This window comes from Canis lupus, chromosome 36 (genome assembly GCF_048164855.1).
Source record: "Canis lupus baileyi chromosome 36, mCanLup2.hap1, whole genome shotgun sequence".
Classification (NCBI taxonomy): Eukaryota; Metazoa; Chordata; class Mammalia; order Carnivora; family Canidae; genus Canis; species Canis lupus.
In genome coordinates this window covers 30534380-30550124 of record NC_132873.1, presented here as the reverse complement: position 1 = coordinate 30550124, position 15745 = coordinate 30534380, and the positions used below count along the sequence as shown (strand labels likewise).

The 15745-nt window shown below is 39.0% G+C and overlaps 1 long non-coding RNA gene across 1 annotated transcript; it reads right to left on the bottom strand.

Moving 5' to 3' along the window:
- Window positions 1-8598: 8598 nt before the first annotated feature.
- On the bottom strand, window positions 8599-15365 carry LOC140625684 (uncharacterized). The gene is made up of 3 exons (XR_012025014.1): window positions 15159-15365; window positions 9347-9455; window positions 8599-9075 (listed from the first exon to the last, which is right to left on the bottom strand). It is a non-coding gene; the product is annotated as an uncharacterized lncRNA (long non-coding RNA).
- Window positions 15366-15745: the final 380 nt, after the last annotated feature.

The window sequence follows — 15745 nt, the reverse complement described above, 5'->3', positions numbered from 1 at the left end:
ATGTGGGCCAAATGTCGTCTGCGGAGATCTTGGATTTGGAAAGAGAACAGAGACCTCTTGCCCGTTATGCTCCCTGGAAGCTGGCACGTGGAACTGAGTTCACTCGTTGGTTTTCTCCACGCAAGGCCAGAAAACACATACAAATGTCATTTAATAAATGTTGCAGCCACCCAACTTTGGCCCCAGGGAGCCTCTCCAGCAACCCAACCCAAGCCTTGGGTCCCTAAAGTCAGAGGACACGGCCCCAGCGCCGCTGCCCTGGTTCCTGGGCCCTTTCTAGGTCTTGCTCCCTGTGGGCTGTATAACGGGGGCCTCCCTCACTCGTGGTCACTTCTGCTAGCAGCCGTGGCCTGCCCGCGAGGCCCGCCCGGGGGTCAGCGGAGGGCGTCTGGGTTATAGACCTCAGGGCTGCGTGCTCGGAGCTCACCCCTTAAGCCGGCCACGCGCTGGTGCGGGAGGCACCTGCTGGGCTCCGGGCCAAGCTGTCCAGCTCCTTGTGTCCCCCCCCCCCCCCGGGGCCAGTTGACCCGCCCAGTGACCCCGCCGTCCAGCTCCCTCCGGACCCCAGCCTCTTGTGATGTGGTCATTGTGTCTGCTCTTCTGTTTGTTTCTAGAAATGCCCCATGCATACTGCTGCTTTGTCCCTCTTATCTCATTAAATGCCTAATTAACATATCAGCTCTGAGCGCAGCATAGTAGGTTGTAATTGTGTCTCACAGACGTAAAATCCTGATCAGATGATAGTCCTCCTCTGTGGTCTCTGAATTTGTGCTCACGCAGACCGAGAGTGGAATGAGGCAGATCCTGATCCAGTGAAGACCGTGTGTCTTGGACAAAGCCTTCCTCGCCGATGCAATTAGAAAATAGTGATTGGAGTGATTATTTCAACATTTAGGGATAGTTCAAAATCCAGTGAAGGCCCCTCCCGAGGCCGTCTGTCAGAAAGGTTTTGCTAAGCTGTTGTCTGCATCGAGCCACGTATAGAACAAAGGCACCGTATATTTGGAGCACAATCCAAGTGCCAGATGCCAAAGTGTTTAGCAGATGTTATCTCATTTCATCCTCGCAACACCTCTATGAAGTACTATTGTTATTATTCCTATTGTACGTATAAAAAGACTGAGACTCACTACTTGCTAACTGCAAATTCTCTTCAAAAACGTGGATCCTGAAAATGCTAAGTAAACAACTTTTTAAAAATCTGAGTTTCAATAATAGCTTGGAAAGAAATCTTAATAGATATTTCTCATACATATGGGTTTTGTTTCCTTTGAGAGGAATGGCGGATAATAGTGTTCTATACTTGATTTTGCATTTGACTGGATTCCATTATTATGCCTCTGGGGAATTTTGAGTTATTCATTAAGGCAACGGATAATTCTTGTTTATTTTCTGCCTATCTACTGGATCCAAATATTCATAACCTGAAAAATAGTATCACCAACTAAGGAACCTTGGTTTAGTAACTTTTTTGGTGCTTCTGTGCTTAAATTATTGTTTGAATTGAATGGCTGAGTCCATCTGTTACCTAAAATGTGACAATATTTGAAACTCTGCTTCCTGAAGAACACTCCATTTATGTGTGAGATTGATTTTCAATGCATATACAGTTGCCGAAAATATATAAAATATGATACTCGAATTGATTGGCAAAACTGTTTTCAAGGCGGCCCATCTCAAAGAATATACTTGAAATTTGAGGTTTCATCTGATTTTGGAAGTCCAGCTCAGGCTGGCGTCAGATTGTTTTCTTAGGTCTACCTCCCCCTCCCTCTGTACTGGCCGCGAGCGTGTCCTCATCCATCGCTGCCCCTTCCTCCTGATAGACAGCCCTAACCAGTTACTGGGCCGCAGCAAGCTCAGCATCGCATTTCTTGTGGTCACAAGGTGTGTACGTTCCGTGTAATCTGCTTTATGTTCCCGTCAGCATTAAGATGGTTCCGTCCTTTGAAAAAAAATAATAATGCATTCCTCGGAAGTCACATTAGAAAACATGAATGTTTTGACTATTTAAAACTGCAAATGAACAACACATAGACTACAATTACCAGTTTATGAGGATGTAGGGTATCATTAAATGAGTTTAGTTGTTTCTCTTTAGTACCAATTACTTCAGACATGTCTAATTTGTTTTTCTTTCTATATGCAATTGATTGCCCTTTAAGGTAAAGTTAGACTGATGCAAAATAATGACTGTGTGTCAGCTCTTCATAGGGTGGGCCTTCTAAGCTAATGTTGAACACTGATGATAAAATGGTTTAGAAAAGCATATTTGTGTCACAAGAGTCTCTTCTGTATACTAAAAGAGTCTCATTTTTAAGCAGTTGACCAGCTCAAACAGCATTGTGATCATAGAAAGTAAAGTGTACTCATCTACCTGTTGTGAGCTTATCTTGAGCTGGTGATTTGGATATTTAGGAAAAAAATCCCTCACCAAAATTTCCGGAATTACATTAAATTGATATGTATCTTTATTTGAAGGTGCTATCTGGCCCCAGGGAAAATCTGGCATATTTTCTCTTTCAAACTATTGATATTTTTGTTTAAGTAAAAGTATATGGCAACTCTACCGATTTCCCCTGTTCACATATTTCACATATTTCAGATATCGCTCAGGTAATCAATGCCATTTGTTCCAAACTGCTTTTTAAACCATAACAGTATATGAAGTCTCCATGGTACAAATATCCCAGAAATGCCCTAACTGTGCCTTTTAGTCAAATAAACTAGATATTATCTTCATATAGAAAAAGAGCAAAATAGGGGACCTGAGGGATTTCTGGCTGCGGCAGGCGATGACTGGTGGGTGGTGGAGGCGGGGGCAGCTGCAGAAGATGGTCGGGTGGCCCGGGAGCAGCTAAGCTTGGAGGAGGCTGGGAGGCAGCAGAACCACAAAGTGCGGCCTCAACCCACAGCCCACCGGTTTCTGAGACATTCCTACTGGCTGGATCTGTGGCTCTTCATCCTCTTCGACGTGGTGTTGTTCATCTTCGTGTATCTTTTACCGTAAATGGTTTGCCTGATGTCTAGATTAAGAAGTTGGTTCCTGGAGTGGATTCTGAGAATGACTACAAACCTCTTGAACAAAGGAGACAGGATTGTGCAACAGAATCTCAAACTGAGGGACTTTTCTTTCATTTTACATACTCTTATTATTCCTTTTGGGGACTATATTAAATGGGTAATGATTTCACCCATTCATAGCTAAGTTCTTAAAACTAGACTCTTTGATTCATGTTTAAAAACTTTTCAAAATCTGATGGCTTTAGAGGGGCTGAATTCTATGTAAAGGTTTAGTGTGTTCATTAAGAAATATAGTAATGTCTTGCCTTTAACGTTTTAAGGATTAGCCAGATTAGTATAATACAAAAATGTAAAATTTTAAAGTGAAATATTTAAAAATAAATTACTCAAAAGCAAGGGAAGGATTTTGAGAAAAAGGAGTTAAGAGTTATACAGAAAATAGAGGCCCACAATGTCCTAGCCATAAGTACCAGTTTTTTAGATTAAGTGGGCCTCTGTGATGGCTGCCAGATTGTTAACAATCTCAGAGAAAGTATATAAATATAATATCCAACATGGGAAATCTAGTGTGCATGTCCTCTTACCTTTGTTTTCTTTTCAGTTCTTGAACTCCCCTAAAATAAGACTATGTCTGAAACCTATTTATTGTGGTTGCATTAAGAATGCCTGTGGCCAAAATGTGTTTTTTTTATATAATGGTTATACCTTAAATACTTCAGCAGAGTCATTTCAACAAATATTCGAGCACTTACTCTAGGCCAGGTACAGTACTGAGCAAAAAAGACAAAAATCCTTGTCTTTACGGAGCTTACATTCTTTCTCTAAATGTTAGTAAGAATTTACATTCTAGGAGTGATCAATTAGTGTTTAATCAGAAAGTTCACACTCCCAAAGCAGCTACTAAAAGCTGTCAGAAGCTATTTCTATTACATAACAGATACTCCTTTAAGTAACAGATGTTAGAAATGGGCTCTTTTTGAAATTGGTGACATTTGATACATGTGAATTGCCTAAATATTTTGAAGATATTCCCCTCCCTTAGAAACAGGGCATAGATCCGGCAAACTTTACATCCTTTCCCTCTTAGAATGACATTTACAGTGAAATGTGATTTTGGTAGATTTTAATTGCCTGTTGCCCACTACAAGGTAACACTTATGCCTATGGGGTATCGTTGCATCTGTCTGGAGTGAACCTTTTATGCAAAAATTGAAGCACCTAAAGAAACACAAAACTGAAATTTCATTGAGTATACCAAACAGTGCAAACTTTTTCTGCTGATTGCTAATAATTTTGTCCAATACATGTTTATTGTCTAAAAAAAAAAGAAAAAGAGTAAAATAACTTCTAGTTGTTTCAATATTTCCAGTTCAAATTACTTCCAATTCTCTGCCAAACATGTCTGTAAAAAGATAGTTAAGCTTACACAACTAAACCTAAAAGTCCATCCGGATATATGAACTGTTGGCTCAACCAAGAGAGGAGTATATAAGCATTTCTGAGGTGTTTATAAGGCTTACTGGTAAAAAATATCCGACTGATATATATCCAGATTAACTCTGGATAAAATATTGTGTAAATATTATTCAAAGTATTCCTATATAACTACTGCCCCTCCAAGGGAAAGGAAATGTATCTATTGGAATCCTTTTCTTTTTATAATTAAAAATCAGAGGGAGATCCTTCTGATATTAAGCCTAGAATCTTTGAACTTAAATTTTATGCTGGCTCTGCTATTAAGAAGTTGTTAGTCTCTTACTGTAACAAGAGACAAAGAGGGACACTATATGCTCATAAAGGGGACAATCCAGCATGAAGATATAAAGATTATAAATGTTTATGCACCTAACATGGGGATACCCATATACACAAAAGAGTTAGTAATAAACATTGAAAAATAATAGATAGAAGTACAATAATAGTAAGGGACTCTAATACCCTCCTTACATCAATGGAAAGACTGTCCAAACAGAAAACCAACAAGAAAACAATGGCTTTGAATGACATACTAAACCAGATGGATTTACCAGATATATTCAGAACATTCCAACCTAAAACAGCATAATACACATTCTTTTAAAGTGCATACGTAACATTCTCCAGAATAGATCACATATTAGGTCACAAAACAAGTCTCAACAAATTCAAAAAGATAGAAATCATATCATGCATCTTTTCTGACCGTAACATGAAACTAGAAATCAACCACAAGAAAAAATTTGGAAAGAGCAAAAATATATGAGCTTAAATAACATGCTACTACACAATGAACGGATCAACCAAGAAATCAAGGAAGAAATTTAAAAATGCATGTTAACAAATGAAAATGAAAACACACTGGTACAAAATCTCTGGGATTCAGCAAAAGCACTTCTAAAAGGGAAGTTTGTAGCAATACAGGCATATCTCAAGAAGCAAGAAAAATCTCTAATAAAAACCTAAACTTACACCTAATTGAGCTAGAAAAAAATAAGAACAAACAAAACCCAAAGCCAGCAGCCAGAATGATATAATAAACATATATTGGAGCAGAAATAAATGGTATAGAAACTAAAAAAATAACAGATCGATGAAACCAGGAGCTGGTTCTTTGCAAAAAAATCAACAAAATTGATAACTCTTTAGGCAGACTTATGAAGCAAAAGAGAGAGAGGGTTCAAATAAAATCAGAAATGAAAGAGGAGATATAACAAGCAACACCATAGAAATACATAGGATTGTCAGAGAATTTTATGAAAAATCATATGCCAACAAATTGAACAAACTAGAAAAAATGGATAAATTCCTATAAACACATAAACCACCAAAACTAAAGCAAGAAGAAATATAAAATTTGAACATTGTTCACCAGCAATGAAATTGAACCAGAATCAAAAAATCCCAGCAAATAAAATTCGAGGACCAGATGGCTTCACAGGTGGATTCTATCACTTAAAGAAGAGTTAACACCTATTTTTCTCAAATTTTTCAAAAAAACTAGAAGAGGAAGGAAAACTTCCAAATAATTCTATGAGGCCAACATTACCCTGATACCAAAACGAGACAAAGATACCACAAAAGAAAGAGAAGCGCAGGCCAGTATCTCTGATCATCATAAATGCAAAAATCCTCAACAAAATACTAACAAACTGAAACCAACAACACATTTAAAAAAAAATCATTCACCACGATAAAGTGGGTTTTAGTCTCCGGATGCAAGAGTGGTTCAGTATTCACAAATCAATCAATGTGATACATTATATAAATAAGAGAAAGGATAAAAACCATGTGATCATTTCAATAGACGCAGAAAAAGGACAACATCTATTCATGATAAAAACCCTCAAAAAGTATGTTTACAGGGAACATACATCAACATAAGGCCTTATATGAAAAACCTACAGCCAACATCATACTCAGTGGTGACAAACTGACAACTTTTCCCCTAAGGACAGGAATAAAAAAGGATGTCCACTCTTACTGCTTTTATTCAATATAGTACTGGGAGTCTTAGCCATGGAAATCAGACAACAAAAGGAATAAAAGGCATCCAAATTGGTAAGGAAGAAGGAAAACTTTCACTCTTTGAACGTGACATGATACTCTATACAGAAAACCCTAAAAACTCCACCAAAAAACTATTAGAATTCATGCATAAGTTCCATAAAATCACAGGATACAAAATCAATGTATAGAAATCTGTTGCCTTTCTATACACTAATAATGAAGTAGCAGAAAAAGAAATTAAGAAAACCATACCATTTACAATAGCACCAAAAATCATAAAATATCTAGGAGTAGGATTAACCAGGGAAGTCAAAGACTTATACTCTGAAAATAACACAACACTGATGAAGGACATTGAAGACAACACAAAGAAATGGAAAGGCATTCCATGCTCATGGACTGGAAGAACAAATATTGTTAAAATGCCTATACTTCCCAAAGCAATCTACAGATTTAATGCAATCCCTAGCAAACTACCAACAGCATTTTTCACAGAACTAGAACAAACAATCCTAAAATTTGTATTGAACCACAAAAGACCCCAAATAGCCAAAGCAATCTTGAAAAAGAACAACAACACCGGAGGTATCACAACTCTGGACTTTAAGTTATATTACAAAAACTTTAGTAATCAAAACAGTGTGAGACATTATATGTCTAATTAATCTTCCAGAAAGGAGGCAAGAATCTGCAATGGGGGAAAAAAAATCCAGTCTCTTCAACAAGTATTGCTGGGAAAACTGATAGCTACATTCAAAAGAATAAAACTGGGCCACTTTCTTTGACCATGCACAAAAGTAAACTCAAGATGGATTACGGACCTGATATGAGACCTGAAACCATAAAAATCCTGGAAGAGAGCACAGGCAGTAATTTCTTTGACATTGGCCATAGCAACGTTTTTCTAGTTATGTCTTCTGGGGCAAGGTAAACAAGACAAAAAATAAACTATTGGGACTACATCAAAATAAAAAGCTGCTGCACAGCAGAGGAAACAACCAACAAAACTAAAAGCTGACCTACTGAATGGGAGAAGGTATTTGTGATATCTGCTATAGAGTCAGTATCCGAAATACATAAAGAACCTTACAACTCAATGCCTGAAAACAAAGGAACAAAGGAAAAAAAGAAAGAGACAAACCGAAAACCAGATTCTTAACTGTGGCAACACACTGGTGGTTACGGGGCGGGAGGCGGGGGTGGTGGTGGAGGAGATAAGTGGGGACGATGGGGAGTGCACTTACCCCAAGAGTGCTGAGTAATGCACGGAACTACTGAACCCTATATTGCAGACCTGAACGTCGTGTAATACTGTACGTTAACTACGTTGGAATTATTATTATTTTTTATAGACTTATTTTTTATTGGTGCTCAATTTGCCAACATATAGTATAACACCCAGTGCTCATCTCATCAAGTGCCCCCCTCAGTGTACGTTGGAATTAAACTTAAAAAAAGAGGTTGGTCTCCTGGACTTTTCTGGATGGCGAGCTCATGGCAGGAATCTCGAGCACCTCGTCCTTCTGGGACCACATTCAAAGACAAAAGCTAGTGGTGCAGGTCCAAGAGCTCCTCCTAGTCTCTAATCGGAGAGGAACATGCTTGCCAGGAGACCCCTTACACTTTTCCCTTATTCTTCAGTGGTCAGAACTGGGTCACATGCTCATTCTTAGGCCAAAAACTGGAACCATTTTCCCTGAGATTGTGACATTTCCAATGAACATCTAAATTAGGAGTGTCTTGGTGAAGAAGAAGGAATAGGGTGAGAGCGGCTTGGCGATCCCTGACCCTACTGTGTTATTAGAACCACCTGGCGGCTTGCGGGGCTCCTTGGTAGCCTCAGCCGTGGCCACACACAACCCGGGGACTCTTAGGCCCCACCGCTAATGTTGGTTACAGAACTGAGGAAATGTTGAATGAAACTCATGTATAATCCAAGGAAAAGAACCAATAATCCTTCTAAATTTTTGTCAGTACCTGTGATTTTTGTATTTCTGAAGAACTGTATTTGAATGGCCTTTTGCCTTCATAGAGGGAATAAAATCTATTCAGACAAATAGAAACAGATTGTGACCTGCACTGTTCTTTTTTGGAAAACATGTCTTTTATTGTGAGTATAAAGATATTTTGAGTTTGTGTTTGCTCTACTACTCAGCATCCACAAGAACAAAAATCAGGAATCAAAAAGTGAAAAAATTCAAAGTGCTTTTGAGTGGCATAGAAGCCATAGATACTACATCTAGTATGTATATCATAGAAGCTTTCAAAAAAGTGGAAACTGACCTTCTGAAATTTAACTTAAACTACTTGTTTATGAAAACAGAGATTGGTCTCAAAAGCTGCTTTCAGTTTAAATGAGGAAGTCCAGGGTTTCAGGAAGCAGGACCTGATGCAGTAGCTTCGCCTTCACGGGGTGCTACTGCTCTGCAAGATTCTCCAGATTATGGTTAGTGAGAATAGTGTTGCACAGTTTTCAGATATACTCTTTTCGGTGCTAGGTGCCAAACATCAACAAGCGCAAAAATTGTCCATATCATAGTAAGATGTCTCAGAGTAAGATGTCACCTCAAAAAAAAAAAAAAGCATCCATTTCTAGTAATTTTTAAATGAGTGTTAAAGATTATAATTCAAAAAAATAAAGATTATAATTCAGATTAAAGAAGGAAAACATAAGTTGTTCATTTCTCATTATAACTCGAGCCTCCAAATGTATCTGTATTTATATTTTATAGGAGACAGACATATCAGGGTAAATCTGGCTATTGAACCAAAACACTCCTCCTATCTCTACCTTAAAAAAAAAGTAGACAATATGTTAAAATTAGAAGTCACTTACTTTTAAATGTTGTATCCTGTGAAAGGCAACTGCCAGGAATATCTTCAGTTATTCACGGATAGGTTTTCACAGTATGTGCCAGGCAAAAAACAACTTTTTTTAAATCACCCTAATAAATAATAAGCATTTATTTAGATATGAAAGCAAAGTTTTTAAGGTATAAGATTTTCTTAGTAAGATTGGAACGATTCCACAGACTGCAGGATGGGTGGCACCCTTACAGTTTCCTACTAAGATTATATAAAATCCCAAGATTTCCAAATTTGACTCTTTTCTTTTTTCTGCTTACTCTTTTTGTTGTTGTTGTTTTAGAACTTATTTTCCACATTATAATTTATTGGGGGTTAGATACTTGTCAGGATGTAAGAGAATAGCATTTCTGAATTAGTGCTTTCAAAATGAAGCCTCTCTCAATCAACTTGTCAACTGAGTAATAAAATCCCTGGCTGGCAGTGGTTTGTTGGCCAGTGGGTTCATTTGTTTATTTTCATTTGGTATTTTTTTCTGTATATTTTAAGTAAGACACATGCCCAAGGGTCAGGTCCCATTGCTCATGAGCATGTAAAAATGGGATTTGAGGACTGTAATTATTAGTGGACTGAATTATGTCCGCTCAAAACTCAGAAGTTGACTCCTAAACCCAGTTCCACCGAATGTGATCTTTCTCCCCCAGGGTCCTTGCAGGTGTGATTAACCGGGTTCCTCCTGGAGCGAGGTAAGCCCTTACTCCCCCGAGACCGGGAACGGTGAATTTGGGCACAGACACACACCCAAGAAGCATGCCATGTGAAGATAATGAAAGGGCCTGTAGGTAAGGAAGACCAAAGGCTGCCGACAAAGCACCAGAGGACAGAGGCCCAAGACACTCCCTCACGGCCTCCACAAAGAACCAGGAGATGCGACTTCGGATGTCCAGACCCCAGAGCTGGGGACAGTAAACTACTATTGTTCTAAGCCACCTACTTTGGGCCTCGATTACAGCAGCCCTAGGAGACTAATAATTGGTTACAATCAAGTTTCTTTCATCAGAAAGAAATAGCATTTGACTTCTCCCAAGCATTGTTTTTTTTTTTAATTATTATTATTTTTTTCAGGATCAAACACAATCCAAGCGGTTGTGACTCTGCTGAAGCAAACCACTCATTTCATTGCTACCACTCTCCTTACAGGCAATACTTTAGAACAAAAATTCTTCGGAGACTGATTAAATTTTGGTTACCAGTTATGTCTACTTAATATCAATGTCACATGGGGCACAAACAGCAGGTTGTGACATTGATAGAGAGTGGAGGTAAGGGAAAAGTTAGAACATTCAATGACTACAATACATGTCCCCAGTACAGCTGGAGAGCCAAACCTTTTCACGTGCAAAAATGACATTAAAGACTGTATCTGGGCAGCCTGGATGGCTCAGCGGTTAGCGCCTGCCTTCGGCTCAGGGCGTGACCCCAGGGACCCAGGATCGAGTCCCACGTCGGGCTCCCTGCACGGAGCCTGCTGCTCCCTCTGCCTGTGTCTCTGCCTCTCTCTCTGTGTGTGTCTCTCATGCATAAATAAATAAAATCTTTAAAAAAAAAAAAAGACTATATCTGACATGAAAAAGCATGATTCAACTTCAGTAATCAAAAATAAATAAATAAAAGTGGTTGAACAGTAATTATCTTATTAATTTTTCTCTCCATCTTCATAAAGCCAAGAAGGGCGAATTGCACACTTTTATCTCTGCCCCTTGGGTTAAAGATCTGGATAAAATAGCACAATGTGCAGTCATTTGGCCGGTGGCTAGAGGCCCCAAGTGGTGTTCTTCTGCAGTCTAGACTCCAAGCCAAGAAAGGCCTGGGGCTGCCTCAGGGTATGTGAAGGCCCTCCAGCAAGGCTCAACCCGCCCACGGAAGAAGTGGTCTCTACTGAGGAGCGAGGAACCACGGGAGGAAGGAGAGGGAGACAAGGACAGAGGCTGAGAGAACGCTGTCAGCACCATCCAAGGAAAACAGAACCACCTGACAGGGAGCTCAAGCCACACTTACTGGAAAAATTCTTTAAAGCCATCTAACTTACTTTCTTCCATTTAATTTTCACCAAGTAATCTGGTATTTATTCATTTAACTTCACAGACCGCATGGTGCTGGACAGAGGGAGTACCGGCGAGTGTTCTTGTCCCTAGAAAGGAATGTGCCTCTCTGCTAATTGAAATAGCAGTATAAAGCATATCCCTTGAGTTTAGCAAATATAGGCAGTTATAGCAATAAAAAAATAGCTAACACCTACAGAGCACTTGCTGTGTGCCTGACATTCTTCAAGCACTTTGTATCTACCAATTCATTTAATTCTTACAGTAAACTCTGCAAAGGAGGGATAATTATGATGCCCATTTTTATAGACAGAGAAATTAAGGGTTAGACCTTGGGGGAAGCATTTGACTCAGTTTCTGGACCTGAGAGTTAAGAAACTAAAACCTTGACCAGCAGTAATTCCCTAATGGACCCTACCTTCTCACACCTGGCTTAAAATAGCCTCAACAATCGTTTACACTCAAGGTAGTACCGCACCATGTCAGCGACTCTGCTGAGACAGTATGAAATAGCTTGTGTACCGGGGGTGCACAGGGTATGTGCAATTTTGTGTCGACACTATTACATTGCTGGTTTAGAAGCAGTATTGTGAACAGATATGCCAGTTTTGTAAGGGGGAATTTCTTTCTTTTTTTTTTAAGATTTTTATTTATCTGAGAGAGAGGGAGAGTAAGAAAGAGAGAGATACGGCAAGAATGATCAGGGTGAGGGCAAAGGGAGAAGCAGACACCCTGCTGAACAGGGAGCCAGAAGTGGGCCTCGACTCCAGGACTCTGGGATCATGAGCAAAGACAGACATTTAACTGACGGAGCCACCCAGTGCCACCTGAGGGTGAATTTCTTTTGCAAATACTCAATACTCAGACTGCAAGTGATGAAACCCTACCCCAGCTTGTAGTAAGAACCTTCACGCATTCCTCAGAACCCCTGTAATTCCCAAAAATGTATGAGTCAAACTTCAGTTTGAGGTGCCTGCTTTTCTTTAATAATTCTCCAGGTCTTTAGATGAACTGAAATAAGCACCAATAAAGCATAAGCACAGAACAAATCCCTATGGTTTACCCTTTACCTGTGACCAACAAAACTTATTTAAATTTTGTTATCCTATTCAGAATAAGATTTTTTTGTGTGTGTGACGTTACGACTATGGAATTGGGCCCCAACTATTCTGTTATATTATCAATGTTAAAGAAATAACTTGAACAAATTAGAAAGCAAGCAATAAAAGAAGAGGTAAACTGAGGAAAACATGAACTATGGTTTACCAATCTCTGTATGTAGTCTAGTTCCCTCCCACCCCCATTACCCTTAAGATGACTAGAGAAGTTGGAGAGGAGAAGAGGAGAAGTGGTGCTTATGCGGGGGGAGTATGAGAGAGGCGCTGCCTTCCACGGGTTCTCAGCAGAGCTGGGACGGGTGCATCTTTGCTGCCTGTCCACACCCGCGTACCCAGCGCCTCCTGTGTGGCAGGCACTCTCCAAGAAGCAGAAATACCTAAGTTTACAGCCAGACAAGATCCCTACCCAGGGAGGCTTACATACATTCTGACAGTCTCGGGGTTGGGCATACTAACCCTTTATACCACAGGAGAAGTGTAGCTATGGAAGGCAGGATAAAGAATTGACACCTGCTGAACACACACTTTATACAGGGCTCTGGACTTTCCCTCAGACCCCATTGCACCCCACTGACTTGTGAGCCTAACAAACAAGACTTGGAGAGCTGCTGAAAAATCCTGCTCCTCCCTGCTTTGGATCCTAAATAGACAAGACTACATTAAGGACTATAATCAGTAGTCTATAAAAATAGAAATCCTTGAAATACTTAAAATCTTCAAATTGGGACAATCTGGACACATAAAAGATCTTCAATAAATGTTTTTAGAATGAATGCATGGCTAATAATTTTTAAAACTGTCAAAAATCAGCTTCATTATTTAATAACTTGTAGGACATGAAGTTCTTTGACACTATAAAAGTGTTTGTCTTGTCCTCTTAAGAGGGAACAATATCTGAAAATTAAGTAAATAAAGAAAATGCTTAGAGAATTTAAGATAGGATGAAGAGCTTTTTTAGGCAAGTACTCCAGGTTCTTCTATCCATGAGAATTCTCTACAACCAAGCAAACAACCTGAAGTCACAAGAGGTCATTCACCTAAGCAGCCCCATATTATCACAACATAGATTCCACGGATGGTTGGCTGACTCTTATCTTCAAAATGAATGATGTGGAGAACCCAAAAAATAAACAATGGGGACTGTTCTCCTTTCTGAACTCATAGGATATACACTTTGCGGAGCAGGAGTAAAGAGGAAGAATTTAGTTTGCTCAGTGAAAACAAGAGAAATGGCCCAGTGGATTTGCATTCTAAATAGATTAAGTGTGCCATTCGTTGATTGGCTAATTTCACTGGAGGAAATTCAATATGGAGAAAAAGAAATGTAGTAATATAATCCTCTGTCAAATATGAAGAGTCCTTGGGCAGCCCGGGTGGCTCAGTGGTTTAGCACCACCTTCGGACCAGGGCGTGACCCCAGGATCCCGGGATACCAGGATCAAGTCCCACGTCAGGGTCCCTGCGTGGAGCCTGCTCCTCCCTCTACCTATGTCTCTGCCTCTCTCTCTCTCTCTGTGTGTCTCTCATGAATAAATAAATAAAATCTTTTAAAAAATATGAAAAGTCCTCAAATATAATATAAATTTTTTGGCTACTCAAGGAATATGAATACATGTTAACTATTCCTATTATTGTGGGCTGCATATCTTCATGATATTATCTTCCTGCTTACCTGCTTCCTCAGGAGTCCACTGATAGCCTAGCAAAAACCGAGGGGAAAATATTTTATTACCTCTATTTAGAGTAAAAATTTTAATTAACCTTCCTAACAAACATGGAAAGGAAAAATCAATAGCAAGTCATCTGGGTGGGAATAGAGGAAATCATCTCTGCTCAAGCTGATGTTTCTTTAAACCAAGTGAATATGCTGGTCAGTCCCCAAAATAAGATAGGGAGCAAGGAGATAAGCAAAACCTAGGACATGGAAAATGGAATTTGAGAATCTGAGCTTCATGGTAAAGCTTCATTCTTTTATCAGAATTATTGTAAATTTCTAGCACAACACACCCACGTTAAAATATACGTGCAAAACTCATTCCAGAGACACATGTAACCACTCAATCATCTCTTAATTATCTCCATTAAAAGAAACAGTGGTAAAAATATTCCCAAATATTCGTGGGGCTTTTTGGACATGATTTCACTCCAAATTTAATTTTTTAATTGAGGTATAATTTACATGTATTATATTACTTTCAGGTGTACACATAATGACTTGTTATTTGTATATATTGAGAAATGATCATCACAATAAGTCTAGCTAACATCAATCATCATACATGGTCACAGAATTTATCTTTCTTGTGATGAGAACTGTTAAAATCTACTTTCTTAGCAACTTTCAAACTGCTGTGCCACCCAGGGATCCCTCTTAGCAACTTTCAAATATGCAATACGGTATTATTAACTACAGTCACCATGCTCTACTTTACATTCCCCATGACTTACCTACTTTATAACTGAAAGTTTGTACATTTTGACTCCCTTCACCCATTTTGCCCACTGCCCACCCCCCCACCTGTGGCAACCACCAGTCTGTTCCAAATACTTTTTAACTGGGCTATGAATATACTATAGTATCAACATATAATATGAGAAGTTGATGAACAATAAGAATTACTACCTTGGGATCATTGTTGGTAGCCATTACATTCTTTCAAGAAGTTTATGCCCAGTGTTGATGGAAACTGAAGAGTTATAATGCATCTCCAGGAATAAATTAGAGCCTGAAGGACTAAGAAAGTTGAGAAGCATCCATGTAGAAGTTTTTCTTATCTAACATTTAGGAATCTGTGTCTGGTACACAAGGAACTTAAAGATGATCACTGGATTACCTATCACACAGAAAAGGGGAGAAGAGTTTTCTAAGAACCTTTGATTTTCAAAGTCAGAAATAAACATAAAATAAATTTATGAGAGGAAGACAACCTGGGGAGCATACCAGGTGGCAAGAACCAACTGGCTTAGAACCAGTTGGCCCAAGAGTAGAGGGACACTTACTATTTCGATGAAAAGAAGAAAATAATTTTAATAGAACAGTGATAGTACATTTGATTTCTCAATAATTTAATATTTGAAAACTTCCAAAAGGGATATTTCTACACATTCACATCAAAAAAAGTCATGGTTCCATCCCACATATCCATGTACATTTGTGTTTTTAGCGTATGATACACAAATAGCCTAAGCAATTCTACTTCTAAAACATAT